This window comes from Schistocerca cancellata, chromosome 4 (assembly GCF_023864275.1).
Source record: "Schistocerca cancellata isolate TAMUIC-IGC-003103 chromosome 4, iqSchCanc2.1, whole genome shotgun sequence".
Classification (NCBI taxonomy): Eukaryota; Metazoa; Arthropoda; class Insecta; order Orthoptera; family Acrididae; genus Schistocerca; species Schistocerca cancellata.
In genome coordinates this window covers 803154972-803170403 of record NC_064629.1, presented here as the reverse complement: position 1 = coordinate 803170403, position 15432 = coordinate 803154972, and the positions used below count along the sequence as shown (strand labels likewise).

At 40.9% G+C, this 15432-nt stretch overlaps 1 non-coding gene across 1 annotated transcript; it reads right to left on the bottom strand.

The window, feature by feature from the left end:
* Window positions 1–15144: 15144 nt before the first annotated feature.
* Trnat-ugu (transfer RNA threonine (anticodon UGU)) lies at window positions 15145–15219 on the bottom strand. Its single transcript has one exon. It is a non-coding gene; the product is annotated as a tRNA-Thr (tRNA).
* Between the last annotated feature and the right edge of the window lie 213 nt (window positions 15220–15432).

Sequence of the window (15432 nt, the reverse complement as noted above, 5' to 3'; positions counted from 1 at the left end):
ATTTACTATTGATTTTCCTCATTGCTGGTACTAAAGTCAGGATAAAGCATCTCAGTTAACAGGCAGGATGAAAATGGAACTAAGGTAATGTGTGTATTCATGATGAGATATTATTAGGAGTATATGAACTGTAGAGCTTTAATGGCAAACCAAATTTCTTCAACGTAAGCGCAGACGTATATGCTTGGTTATTCCACAATAGTGTTTCCAATTCTGCCATTGAATAATAGAACGCAGATCGGCTACCGTACATTACGAACTTCTTTAAAGACATACTGATACTCCAGTTATATGTTGACATATCATTGTCAGCATTAACTTCGCGCCTGGGAACTCCCGGGCACTGACGCCATATGATCATTTCCATTTTCCACTGTTAGCATTAATCTCCTCTTATGTGTCACTGCAGACAAAATGATTGCCTTCCCACGATCGAAGCAAAATGCCGTTCCTAAGTGAAACAAATTGGTAAATGGCATTTACATCTGCTGCACTTGCTACTGGACGTGTGCCACCAAATCATTTTTCAACATCAATACGATACTCATTACCCTTTCTTAGTTTGTAAATATTACATCGACCACTGTGTTGTCAAGAGGTGATAGAAACTGTTAATAACCATTAGGATTAGGACGGAAATTATGTAATGCTGTACAGAAGAGCAATGATCTTCAAGAAGCTTGCCTGCAAGGTAAACGTAATTGAAATAACAACTGAGGAAGGATGTGTGCGAATGCTACTGTAACTATAAAACTTAGCTATAATTCCCGTTTCAGTTCAGCTATGACTTATTCTGACGAATAATGCTTGAAGTAGCTGTTCCTTCCCTTCAGAAGACACGCATGTCACCAGTGATAATAATGCATTTACTGTATGAAAATGTTTTATAGTACTACGACAGCTTAAGCAGCGGTGTACAACTGTCTCGACCTAAACCCGACGCAGAATTTCGATCGGATCTCTGAATAAAGGGCAGAGATGAGAGGGCCTCGCCGCTGCCACTTCTACACGGCCGGGATTTCTTGTAGCCGTACGAATCTAATAAAATAATAAGTTTATGTAGACTTTCTCTTATTTGTTATGAGGCGTCCGCTGGCCGCACGATCGGGATGTAGATTACGGTGTCTTATGAAAAACTGCTGAATCACTAATGGCCGAATAATTACTACCTATATTAATTAGCATAACTCTTTAGATTAGGTATCCGGAGCGCTTTCGTCTTAGCCAGTGAACGTATCGTGAAATATTATCTCCGTTTCAACTGACACGACGATGTAGCTTTCCGAGGAACGTACGCTCCATTTGCGAAAGTTTCCCCCGAGGCGGCTTCGCTCCAATCAAACGTCCATTTTCTAACAATGGACACAGCTTTACGCTCAAAGGATTGGATAAACGCCAAGCCACTGACTGAATTAAGCCCCTTGCGAAAGCACGCTCTGACAATGAGCTGGTTTATTTGTTTTCGTTCGGTTGTTCTAGAGTGCGTAGCACCGCGCCACACGTAGTTACGTACTTATTATTGCTACCGCTTTTGTTATTAACGTCCCGTAAATTATCAGTCATAACGCGGCATTTAGGGAGAAACGGGCGCTCTAAATGCGGCGTGCGGCTGATATATGTGTAGGAGAAGTTGTAAGTGTCCTCGATGGGATAGCCTGGCCGGGAGTTTGGGAGGGGAAAGCTTTGAGTGCCATCACGGAGTGTTATCACCGACATGGCGCATCTCTGGAGCACCGGGCTCCGTCCTTACCCCCCGAGTGTTTTTATTTCTGCACCGCGCCTAATGATTTGTACGGCCGCTCTGCGTGCGTGCTCCGGTCACAAAATGATGCCAGCGTTTTACGCGTAGATGTGAAAAGGAAGGCGAGCGCCGAGTGTGTGTGTTATATTGTTTTACTGCGGCCGTTTCCACGTCTGCGGCTATAGCGTACAGTCGCGCCCGCTGCCAAACTTGCCTCCCCGGCTCGCGTCTCACAAAGATCCACTTCCACAGTTCCGACTCACTTTCTAAACAAAATTGTAGAATTTTGCCGTCACTCTCTCTCATTGCTTTCATTATCTGTTTTCGCTTCTCTGTCGAAAACACTGGGACCTTAGCAACGGGATCCTATTTTGGGGATCACATGCACAAAATATGGCCACAATATTCAAACTACAGGTAAGGGCCGTAAGTCTAGTACCTAAAAACAATGATGGCGTACATTGTAAAAATCTGTTTAAAGTGTTGGAGGTTCTAACTGAATCATCAGTGTACACCTACCAATCCACTATGCACCTGAAGGGTAACAATAGTAATTAGTGAACTAACAGCTCTAGCCACGTTCGAGGAACAAGAGCGAGACATAACTCACACGTACAGAAATTATCCTCTACCAGGGAATAAACGGATAGATTTCCCCAGGAAACGAAAGTGTTATGCTTGAAAAGACAGTTAAGCTTACTCCTTATGTAATAAGTACGGTACAGTAAATGATTACTTATATAGCACGAAATAGGGATTGATAAAAAAGTACTAGGGTTGGTAAACATTAAAAAATAAATCATTCGTGTCACTCAACAATATACCTTTACTGTTTGATAAATGTTTATGGAAACTTGTTTGCTGAAGATCTGTAATTGAAAATGTTAATATCTCTTATTTTCTGAAGCTCAACATCGCCTATGTAATGGAGGGATACTGTCTCGGTTCTTCGGAAAGACAAATTGGAACGTATAAATAACGTAATGGAAACGAAGGTCGTCATCATGACCCTGATGGCAACCCAAAACACGCACGTGTGCAGTGGATGTAGTGTGCAGTGACTCATGATGAGGTATAAATGAACAGGTTTCGAATTAATTAATTGTGTGAGTGATCATACGTCTGCGTGTTTGTTAGCTTTCAGTGATGTTTATTCTTGTGTAATATCATTTTGAAGTGATCATCAGGCGAATAAACAACCAACCAACTAACAGACAACTTTGCCTACCGGTTCTTCATAACGACTGTGATTTGAACATAAGTCCATGCACATATAAGGCACACAAATAAATCGCTCGTCATAATACAGAAATTAACTATGCAACCAGTCATAATTTAGTCATATTTGTGCCCCTACACTATGAAATAATAACAATGCTTAACAGCATACACAAGCACCCATTAATTATTTTCTCTTTATTATAATTCTCAATAGCTGATATTCTGCGCAATTCACTTTTATCAGTGAAATTCATCGGAAAACTCTTAATGAATAATAGCGATTGTACGGAAAGTTTACCAAAAAGGAGCGCATGACAAGCAACACGTATGATCTCCGAAACTTTTGTTTTCGTTCGTCTGAACACAATTCACAGACTAACGTAGATTTCATCAAGTACAGAGAGAAATTGTGTTCAAGAAAGGTTATGTTGACAAGCGACAGGAAAAAGCTGTGTTTATGGGCCCATCAAAACATGCACTAAGTAGAAAATCACATAATCCAACCACCCCAAATATTCACTGATTTTGGCAGTTGAATCCATGTCCAAATAACATTAAGAACGGTAAGCTGAAGATGTCAATAGTTTCAGTTATTTCACCAAAACTGGTGTAGCATGAATGTATGTATAAATTCCGCTAGCAATCACAAAATAACTTTATTTAAAATATGTGTTATGACCGCTCGAATCATGTGGATCCATTTCTCTTTTCTTACAGCGTTTGCATGAGTTGTTTCTATATGGTTCCTTGCATCTGGTGTTACCAAAATGACGTAACATGTAGTGCATACAAAGAACATTATAATAATAAAGAATAATTAATTACCAGTGTGGCAACGAAAACACTGAAAAATGTATAATATCAAGTAATAACATCACAATATGTGACGGAAGGATGTACACAATATAAACACTAGTGCCAGCAAAGCAAAGACGATAGCTTGTGAACAAAGATCGTACGCCAAAACTACTCGCTGTATTTAAAGTGTATATACATAACTGTTAATTTCAAAGATTACACGTATATCTATTTAGCGGGCTTACCATTTATCTAAAGTAATTAATAAGTTAGTAAAAAAAGAAAACTCGTGATGTCTGTAAAAGTGTTTACTATGATACTTTTGTGAACTGTGACACCATGTTAGTTTTAGAACTGAATTTTGGACGCTGACTGAAGACAGCTCTCAGGTATTTTTCGTATGGGCACACAAGTAACACGCTAACAATGAATTCTCTTATAGGTATAACCTGTGTGTCCATCAGAACCTGACAATGAACTATAAAAGGCATTATTCATTGAGGATATGTACATATATTTCTGAGGAAAATATAGCAGTGAGAAATCTTTCACTGATTCGTTAACTAAATTTACCCAGTACAGGAATGAAACGTATCTATTTGCTTACCGAATATGTTATGTACGATCGAAGTGTAATTCGCTTTGTGTATGTTCACAGACTGACTTCCTGATATAGATGGCTAACGCGAATGTAGAGCTTGGACAAAACTTTTGTATCCTTTCCTCTCAGTACGATGCGCGCAGCAGAAGAGTGCATTGACCTGGCAAGTAACCTAAACAGGAGATGCTACGTCAATTTTTTGAAGCGTACAAAGAATAAGTATCTTCATGCTTCATAGTCAAGAACTGGATCATCTCGTAAAATCCTAAAATCCGAATTATATAGTCTGGTATCGTGTGTCGCTGTGACAGAACCATAAGATTCCGCCTGATGCGAAGATCTTGAGCAAAAATGTCGCAGAAACGCAGCCTAAAGGTGAAAGATGCTGGCGTTCAGTGTGACAGTAGATTCACTGGTGCCGACGTATGCCGGCGCCCGCAGTACAGCGTGTGTGCAATGTTGCTCGTCACGCGACTATAGATCTGGGCGTAGTTTCTTCGTCAGCAAGCCGAGTTGTTCTGATTCTCTTCTCCAGATAACTTGACATACATTTGGAAACCTATTTTACTTTTATTGTGGCTTGTATTTTTCTTTGTGACCGTTTTTCTCGTGGACTCGCCCGCCCCTCCCCCCTCCCCCCCTCCCCACCCCTCTCATCTGTACATTTGGCTGTCAGCCTGGTCCTGGTTCCAGGAGGTATTTCCCCGCGCCAGCTCAGCAATTAGGCAACCCCGAGATAAAATTTTTAGGGTGCTGTCGCTCCTTCTCCAGCACGGTTTACAGGGTCCGCCACTACAGCCTCCTACCTCTGTGAAATATCTCCGCTATGGCCACCGCTTAAGCAAAAGTGCCAAGCACACGTTCTGTTCACAATGTTTCACTTATTCAGTCCGACTTCACACTCTCGCAGTTTTTGCGCTGGATTCTACTTTGTCTGGAAATGGTTCGTCAATAAATAAGCAGATTATTACAGAAATACTAAATCTGTAAAACTTACTAGTAAAATTCGGCTACTGCCGTTTCTATAGCGTATTTTATTCGGCAATGTACACTTCCAAGCATAACTTAATCTTTTTTTGGGTTTTTCTTACATACGTAACAAACCTGAAGGAAACATCCTATGATGGCACATAATATGTAGCTGTATAATTATACTATGGTAGCTTCATAATTAGTTCTCAAATATACCAAATGTGATTACAGTTACAGTCCAACATTAAAATAATTTCTTCTATTTCTTGAATGTCTGTTATATACTGTTGAGATTTGCTGGCATTCTTCCTCAGTTGCTTCTTCAATTACGTTTGTTACGTTAGGTAAGATAAATTCCGTCTTTTGCCACTTGATGTTTCTTTTGTTTATAATCACAAATGTTTCTGCGAGTGCAGGCTTTCTCGGCGAATTTCATATATGAAGTCTTCAGGGGTTGTCAGCCAAGTAGCATCGTCGTCTCGTAGCAAGGTCCGATGGAATGCGTCTCCATCATCTTCGCCTGAAGATGATGGAGACGCATTCCATCGAAACGTTGCTACGAGAGGACGATGCTACTCGGCTGACAACAGGTGAAGATTTCATATACAAATGTTTCTCCTATTCACACAAGGCATCATCAGTGGTATATGATATAAAGGAAATCATTTAATTATGCATATTTTGTTCTTATATCGGCTGTCTCACCTAAGAGCCGCGAGGCGCATTTTCTCTGGTGTTTTGGCAGATATTTGCAATTTCGTTTTTGCATTGTGTAGCTGAAGTCAGCCCAAACTGATCATCACGTCTTTCATGCAACGCTCGGTGTCAACAGAAAGCGTTGGTTTGTTTCCCATTACGAACAAAAATGTTTTTAAATCGAAATTTTACTTGCGCATTCGATACAGCGCTCCCTAATTAGTCTACATCTACATACATACTCCGCAATCCACCATAAGGTGCGTGGCAGAGGGTACCTCGTACCACAACTAGCATCTTCTCTCCCTGTTCCACTCCCAAACAGAACAGTCCGATATTCATTTTTCGATATGTGTTAACAGGGACAGTAAAACACGAAGAATAGACAGCAATCCAGCAGCGACTCAGTAACCTTGCACGGTTGGCCGTAGCAGTCAGTGCGGATTAAGACAGTGTTGTCGCTACTGCAGTGCTGGTTATTCTTCGAGTTTTACTGTCCCCTGTTACAACATATCGATAAAACAAATTTCGCACTTGACTAATCTGGAACCGCTCTATCGAATCGGTGCGTAAAATTCCGTTTTGGAAAGCACTTTTTTTGTTAAGGGTATATAAAACCGACGCCTTCCGTCGACAATGAGCGTCGCATGAAAGACGTGATGAACAATATTTGCTTGGGCAAACTCCAGCTACACAATGCAAAAACGAAACTGGAAATATCTGCTGAAACACAAGCAAAATTGCGCCTGGAGATTCTTAGGATGTATACAATGTTCTACATATTAAAATGTAATAATGGAGGATTTCACGGCGTTAAGTAATTAAAATGTCTCGACTTTCGGCTAACTACATCCGTGATCATTCCATTTGCCAATGGGCAGAAAATACTTGGTCGAAAGCTCGTCTCATTCTAATCACTTTACGCGGCTAGGTGCTCGAGATCATTTTATCCTATATATTAAAATGTCTCTTGATGATAACAGTTCAGGGACTGAGGTTGTTGACTGATCTTTCCGTGGACTATTGTACATGCAGTCAAAGAAAATGTGATTTAGGCCTTCCTCTTTACGACAATCCCACAGAGGAAATGCTATGATGTTCATCCCACGGACGTGTTATTTGAATTGAACGTGATTAAACAACACACTGGATAAAATTACTAAGAATTTCCGTCCGTAGCTGAGAGTCTGTCGTACCAGTTTCTTGTTAGTATCGTTAGTCTCACCACATCCTTTCGTCGCTTGCTCTCCACTCCTTGCCCTACTTTTTTCTGACGAGATGCTGCTTCTTGCAGATGACTGGTTCCGACGGTACTAGTATGTATCCTTCATTGCCACTGCAACCGGATTTTTTCGCAAGAACGCCGTTACATTGCTCAGTCGACACATATAGATCAATGTTAAACAGGCAGTTAGATGCTTTGAAAGGCCCTTACTCACGTTTTTAAACTTCATCGTCAGGGCTTCAGTTGGCTGTCACATGATCTTCATTATGTCGTTAACACAACAGAAATGGTAATCTGTAACAGACTGTGGTGCATTTTTAATTGAAATTCATAAAATTATGGTGGAAAATATACAAATTTACCGTAGAATATACGTAGATTTTTGTATAAAACCTTTGCTATACCTACGAATTTTGCTGCTTTTTGTTACACAATACATTGCAATAAAGTATCTTCATCGTGTTATATATGTTGTTTACACAGTTTTCGATGGCAACTCTGTCTCTCTCTCTCTCTCTCTCTCTCTCTCTCTCTCTCTCTCTCTCTCTCTCTATCTCTCTCCCTCTCTCACTCTGTGTGTGTGTGTGTGTGTGTGTATGAGAGAGAGAGAGAGAGAGAGAGACAGAGCAGCAAGTTTCAAAAAATATCGCAGTTTGATGGGCTTTTTTGTGGTTCAAAGATTATTAAAAAACTTACATACTAGGCAACTATAATATAAACTTTAAACAAAATTCACCTAAATCTTCTACGGGAAACATAATTATACTTCCTATTCTTGTTACAGGTAGAAACTGACATGAAAATTAATATTATTATTGCAAAACACATGCGAATTATAGAACAATCAAAGTAATTTCATACAGTACTATACACAAAGATACTGTCTAGAAATGCTACACATGTTAGCTATTTTTTGATACGACAAACTGCCAGAACTTCTATTACTTTTTGGAAATATGTGTGTGTGTGTGTGTGTGTGTGTGTGTGTGTGTGTGTGTGTATGTGTGTGTAACATGAAGAAGCTACTTTCTTTGCAACGTAATACACAAGAAAAATTCAAGGTGCATTATAAGTTTTTAACAAAACTTGCATATGTTACACCGTAACATATTCTCTACCATGGTTTTACGAATTTAATTAAAGATGCATTGTAACCACCCATACACAGGCATTTTGCGTCACTGGACAACAAAGTGAAGGTCCAGCTAGGGCCTTGAAGACAAGGCTTTACTCCGAAGCAACAAAAATATCCTCAGCAAATCACCGTTTGGGTTTAGGAAAATTGCGCTTCTGAGAATGCAATTTACATGTTCACTCACCAAATTTTACAAGCATTAAATACTAAAATAGCTCCGGTTGGTATTTTCTGCGACCTATCTAAGGCATATAACTGTGTGAGTCGCAGCATTCTGATAGACAAACTGGAGTGTAATGGGATTGATGGTAGAGCCAACCAATGGATAATGTCATAACTAACCAAAAAAATGCATAAATTCGGACTTAGTAATCCAGTCAATATAGTCCGGAGACGCAGTTATAAATGAGAAGAAATCCCTTATTGGTTTCCCCAAGGCTAAATATTATTGCCTCTATTGGTCCCCATATACGTAAACGATCTTGCGTCTAATATGCAACAAACAGAGTTACTTCTGTTCGATGACACTAGTATTGTAATCAACAGAAGTATACACACAGAAAGAGAAGAAATGTTAAACAATGTTCTTAAAAGTATTACAGACTGGTTTTCGGTGAATAGTCTCGCCCTCGGTTTTAAAAATATACAACATATTCAGCTCTGCACATTTAGGGGTACTACACCAATGATAAGTGAATCACAAAGTGAGGAAATAGTAAACAGAGTGGTAACTTCAAAATTCGTACGTGTCCATATTGATGAGAATTTAAACTGAAAAAAGCACATTTGTAACTCATCAAACAACTTAGCTCAACCACGTTTGCACTGGTTTACACAAATAAGTAAACTGACATATTTTGCATATTTTGGCAACACTAAAGTAAATTTCGAAGATAAATATCAACCGACAGAGCACAAAACTTTGCATTTACATGTTAAATGAAATGTTGAATCAAATGTGTCGGTTCTTAACTGCAAAGGCAGGCAAACTTGATATATGACGATTACAGCGCCATCTGCTACGAATGGGAACAATGGTTTGAGTATTTTTTGGCGAATACGCAATAAAATGGTGTGGCTGCCATTTGAAGACATAAAATTGATTCCACCCACGCAGGATGGGTTGTGAGGAGACGGCCAGTTGTAGCACAGGCAAATGTCCCCTTTCTTTCTCTGCTTTTACGGCCTCATTCGACCACTACACTCATTACCTGGTCATCTTTTTCAGTTGGTTTTCTTTCTGAATTACCCGGTATCTTTTCATTCGTTCTGATCTTTTTTGTCGTTCCTCATCTGTAAATATCGTTTTTATTGCTTGCGTATTTTTGGATTAAGTTTTATTTTAGGTTTCCCGTTTCCTAAAATTTTTGTTTTGTAAACAGTCCAGGGTTAATTATAGCTATTTCATATCCTCCTTGATTTCCTTTACCCACTCTACTCTCTGCTTTATGTTACAAAGTTTCTCTGCAATTTTTCTTGGTAATCTGGTTTCTTGTGTCCTCACCATGTGACAAAAAGAAAAATAAATGTAATGGGGTCCAGTTCGCTGTACATTACTTCATTTGGCACTGCCCGTCATTGTCCGTCTTTTCGATATTTATTATTTATGCATGTTCCAGCCATCCTTCTCTCTACTTCTAGAATTTTTTCGATTCCGTTCCTCTGGGGGACTTTGAAAAGAGTTTCACTTCCGTATATCACCTCTGGTTGAGTCACTGCCTTAAAATGTTTTAGTTTAGTTTTGATTGACAAAAAATTTTAATGTATGTAGACCATGTTAATTTTTAAGCTTTTATCATTTTGTTAGTTCTTTCTGTGCATATAGATTTCTCGTCCAAGTTGTATGTTTTAATTTAAAATGTTTCACTATTTTTACTTTCCTGTTACCATTGTCTCAGTCTTTTTTAATGGTACAAAAAAAAATGGTTCAAATGGCTCTGAGCACTATGGGACTTAACATCTGTGGTCATCAGTCCCCTAGAACTTAGAACTACTTAAACCTAACTAACCTAAGGACATCACACACATCCATGCCCGCGGCAGGATTCGAACCTGCGACCGTAGCAGTCCCGCGGTTCCGGACTGAGCGCCTGAACCGCTAGACCACCGCGGCCGGCTTTTAATGGTACCTGGAGTTCTATTTTTTGTACTATATTTCGTGGGTTTATTATTTAATTTCTGGCTTCTTGACTGTTATTAGCTGGTAACTCTAAGTCATCTGCGAATCCCAAACAATTGAAGGTCATTTGATTTTTCTTGCTTCTAAGTATTATGTTTTTACGATTTTCTTTGTATCATTCACTCGTCACGTACTCCGGGACTGTTCAAAGGTAATGGCATAAACCAACTAACTCCCTGTGTTATCCCTATTTTAATCGTAAATGGTCAGTTATTTCTCCCCTGAACTTTATTTTAGATTTGGTGTTTGTCAGAGCTAAGTTTATCATTTTTATTGATTTGACATGGAGATCCAAATTTCTTAGTATCTTCAGCACTAAAGACCTCTGTATACAATCATAAGCTTTTTTTAAGTCTACGAAAGCTACGACTTGTTGTTTTTGTCTTCTTTTGTAGTAATCCATTACCAATTTGAAAGTGATTATCTGAGGTTGGAAGCTTCTCCAGGGTCTAAATACTCCTTAGCATTCTTCTAGTTCCAGTTCAAGTTGGCTTTTGTAACGATTGTACAGGACTCTTCACGTGACTATAAGTGATATCCATCTGTAGTTACCTGGATTTGATTTGTCTCCTTTATAAGGTAATGCATGAATTATAGCTGTAGCCCACTGAGCTGGTTGTTCTTCTTTGTTCCAGATTTTCACTATGCATTGGTGTAATGATATCTTCACTGGTTATGCTGCATATTTCCAAAGTTCTGTAAATGTTTGATCGTCTCCATTTGCTTTGTTGTTTCTGAGCTCTTTGAAAGCTTTGTAGACTTCATGGATTGTGGGTAGGTTGACGTTTTCTGCTGATGTTTTAATGGGAGTATCTGTATTTATTTGAAGTAGTTCCGAGGATCTTCGCAATTTAGCAGTTTCTTAAATGTTTCTGCTAAAATTTCTGTATTTTTTTCTGCTGCTATGAGCCATCTTATTATTTTTATTCTTTAAAATTAATTGTCCTATCATGTCCCCTCTACTAACATTAACTTTTCACCTAGAACTTTTTTTTTCTACGATGCATTGTCTTCGGAATATTTAGCTGTCTCAGGTTATAACAAACACCCTGTAGAACAGTGGAAGAATGGCTGCTTAAATGCGTCTGTGAGCGGTGTAATTAAAACAATCTTGTCTTCGCTGACTCTATGGGATGATGATGAAGTTTGATTTGTGGGGCGCTCAACTGCGCCGTTATCAGCGCCCGTACAAATGCCCAACCTTCGTTCAGTGCAACTTCGCCACTTTAATGAATGATGATCAAATGATGAGGACAATACAAACACCCAATCATCTCGAGGCAGGTGAAAATCCCTTACCCCGCCAGGAATCGAAAACGGGAACCCGTGCTCGGGAAGCGAGAACGCGACCGCGAGCCTACGAGCTGCGGACGACTCTATGGGAGCGTTACGTAGTGGCTGTAGGGTGTTCCTAGATTCTCCTTCTCGAAACTTCTTAAGTAGGCTTTCGCTTAATAGTTGGCATCTATTCTCAAATGTCTATTAGTACAGGTTTTGCAGGATTTCTGTGACGCTCTCCCGTGAAACAAACAAATCTGTGTGGAGCTGCCCTTCTCTGTTCCAATTCTCCGTGACAGGTTAAACAGTCACCAGAGAGCATTACTGTCGTTCGTGTTTAGCGTTGTTACCAGGCTTGGTAAGGTATACAGGGTGGTCCATTGATAGTGAGCGGGCCAAATATCTCACGAAATAAGCGTTAAACGAAAAAACTACAAAGAACGAAACTCGTCTAACAGGAAAGGGGAAACCAGATGGCTCTATGGTTGGCCCGTTAGATGGCGCTGCCATAGGTCAAACGGATATCAACTGCGATTTTTTTAAATAGGAACCCCCAATTTTTATTACATGTTCGTTTAGTACGCAACGAAATATGAATGTTTTAGTTGGGACACTTTTTTCGCTTTGTGATAGATGGCGTTGTAATAGTATCAAACGTGTAAGTACGTGGTATCACGTAACACTCCGCCAGTGCGGACGGTATTTGCTCCGTGATACATTAGCCGTGTTCAAATGGACCGTTTACCAATTACGGAAAAGGTCTATATAGTGTTGATGTATGGCTATTGTGATCAAAATGCCCAACGGGCGTGTGCTATGTATGCTGCTCGGTATCCTGGACGACATCATCCAAGTGTCCGGACTGTTCGCCAGATAGTTACGTTATTTAAGGAAACAGGAAGTGTTCAGCCACATGTGACACGTCAACCACGACCTGCAACAAATGATGATGCCCAAGTAAGTGTTTTAGCTGCTGTCACGGCTAATCCGCACATCAGCAGCAGACAAATTGCACGATAATCGGGAATCTCAAAAACATCGGCGTTGAGAATGCTACATCAACATCGATTGCACCCGTACCATATTTCTATGCACCAGGAATTGCATGGCGACGACTTTGAACGTCGTGTACAGTTCTGCCACTGGGCACAAGAGAAATTACGGGACGAGAACAGATTTTTTTGCACGCGTTCTATTTAGCGACGAAGCGTCATTTACCAACAGCGGTAACGTAAACCGGCGTAATATGCACTATTGGGCAACGGAAAATCCACGATGGCTGCGACATGTGGAACATCAGCGACCTTGGCGGGTTAATGTATGGTGCGGAATTATGGGAGGAAGGATAATTGGTCCCCATTTTATCGATGGCAGTCTAAATGGTGCAATGTATGCTGATTTCCTACGTAATGTTCTATCGATGTTACTACAAGATGTTTCACTGCATGACGGAATGGCGATGTACTTCCAAGATGATGGATGTCCGGCACATTGCTTGCGTGCTGTTGAAGCGGTAATGAACAGAATATTTCATGACAGGTGGATTGGTCGTCGAAGCACCATACCATGGCCCAGACGTTCACCGGATCTGACGTCTCCGGATTTTTTTCTGTGGAGAAGTTGAAGGATATTTGCTATCGTGATCCACCGACAACGCCTGACAACATGCGTCAGCGCATTGTCAGTGCATGTGCAAAGATTACGGAAGGCGAACTACTCGCTGTTGGGAGGAATGTCGTTACACGTATTGCTAAATGCATTGAGGTTGACGGACATCATTTTGAGCATTTATTGCATTAATGTGGTATTCGCAGGTAATCATGTTGTAACAGCATACGTTCTCAGAGATGATAAGTTCGCAAAGGTACATGTATCACATTGGAACAACCGAAATGAAATGTTCAAACGTACCTACGTTCTGTATTTTAATTTGAAAAACCTACCTGTTACCATCTGTTCGTCTAAAATTGTGAGCCATATGTTTGTGACTATCACAGCACCATCTATCACAAAGCGAAAAAAGTGTTCCAACTGAAACATTCCTATTTTTTTACGTACTACACGAATATGTAATTAAATGGGGGTTCCTTAAAAAAAAAAAAACGCAGTTGATATCCGTTTGACTTACGGCAGCGCCATCTAGCGGGCCAACCATAGCGCCATCTCGTTTCCTCCTTCAAGCTAGACAAGTTTCGTTCTTTGTAGTTTTTTCGTTTGACGCTTATTTCGTGAGATATTTGGCGCGGTCACGATCAATGGACCACCCTGTATAAGGGGCGTGAATAGCGTCTGATGTGGAGTAGTCACTGTGAGGGGCGTTGAGATGCCTTGTACTCGTGTAAGACAGCGTTATCAGCACCTGACATAGTTTTAAAGGTGCCTCATTATGAGTCTATATTTGGCAGGCTGGTCGAATAGTGCACATCTAGACCTGAGGGGTTTTCTGACGTAACAGTGGCCCGATGTTGGGCTGCATGTGAACGTGAGGGCTGGAAAACTCGTCGTCAAGCTTTCGGTGACCACATCCGACAACCACACGGACGATCGCCGTAATGTGCACCAAGAACATACTAAACCCTTCACATTTGCTCGTGCCATCCAGGAACAAGCAATTCACCCCCTGTAACATTCTGTGTCATCCAGCACAGTTGGTCGGCTGATTTTGGAGAGGCCCGTGAGCAGGAAACATGGACTGCTGATGAATGGCGTCGCATTGTGTTCGGGGAAGAAGAATCCCAGTGCTGCACTACCCCGGGTGGCCAACGTCGGCAAATATGCCGGTGACCTGGGGAGAAGTCCAATTCTTCTAATGTTTTCTAGAGACACAGTGATATTACTCCTGGCGTCGTGGTGTGGGTATCATCGGTTATGACTTCAGGTCACAGCTATCAGTGATTGGGGAACCCTAACGGCACAACAATAGGTTACGGACAACTTGCTTTCTCACGTGCTACCTCTCATACGACAGTATTGTGGTGTCATTTTTCAACAGGACAATGCTCGTTCACTCATGGCATGTGTCTCTATAAACTGCGTGAGTGATGTTGCGCCCGTGACCATCACAATCCCCAGATCTGTCCCAGACAGAATACGTGTGGGACTAGTTCGGACGTCAACCCCATCCCATTATCAAGGATACCAAGGAGCAATTACATTAGTTTTGAGACAGCTTGCCACAGGAGACGATACAATGGCCCTATGATACCGTTCCCAACCGAATCAGTTCATGATAATTAAATCAAGACCTTAAGTTGTCGACAGGCGTTGATATACATCAACGGGGACAGTTGAAAATGTGTGCCCCGACCGGGACTCGAACCCGGGATCTCCTGCTTACATGGCAGACGCTCTATCCATCTGAGCCACCGGGGGCACAGAGGATAGTGTGACTGGAGCGATTTATCCCTTGCACGCTCCCCGTTAGACTCACAGTCCCAACTTTATGTCCACACACTACATTCGTAGTGCCCCTGTCCATTACACTCATTACTCGCGACAGACAATCTTACCGAGTCCCGAAAGAGTTCGGGCAATGCGTGTGCATCCAGCACAGAAGAAGAAGGTCAATGGCTGGTTATCCTTAACT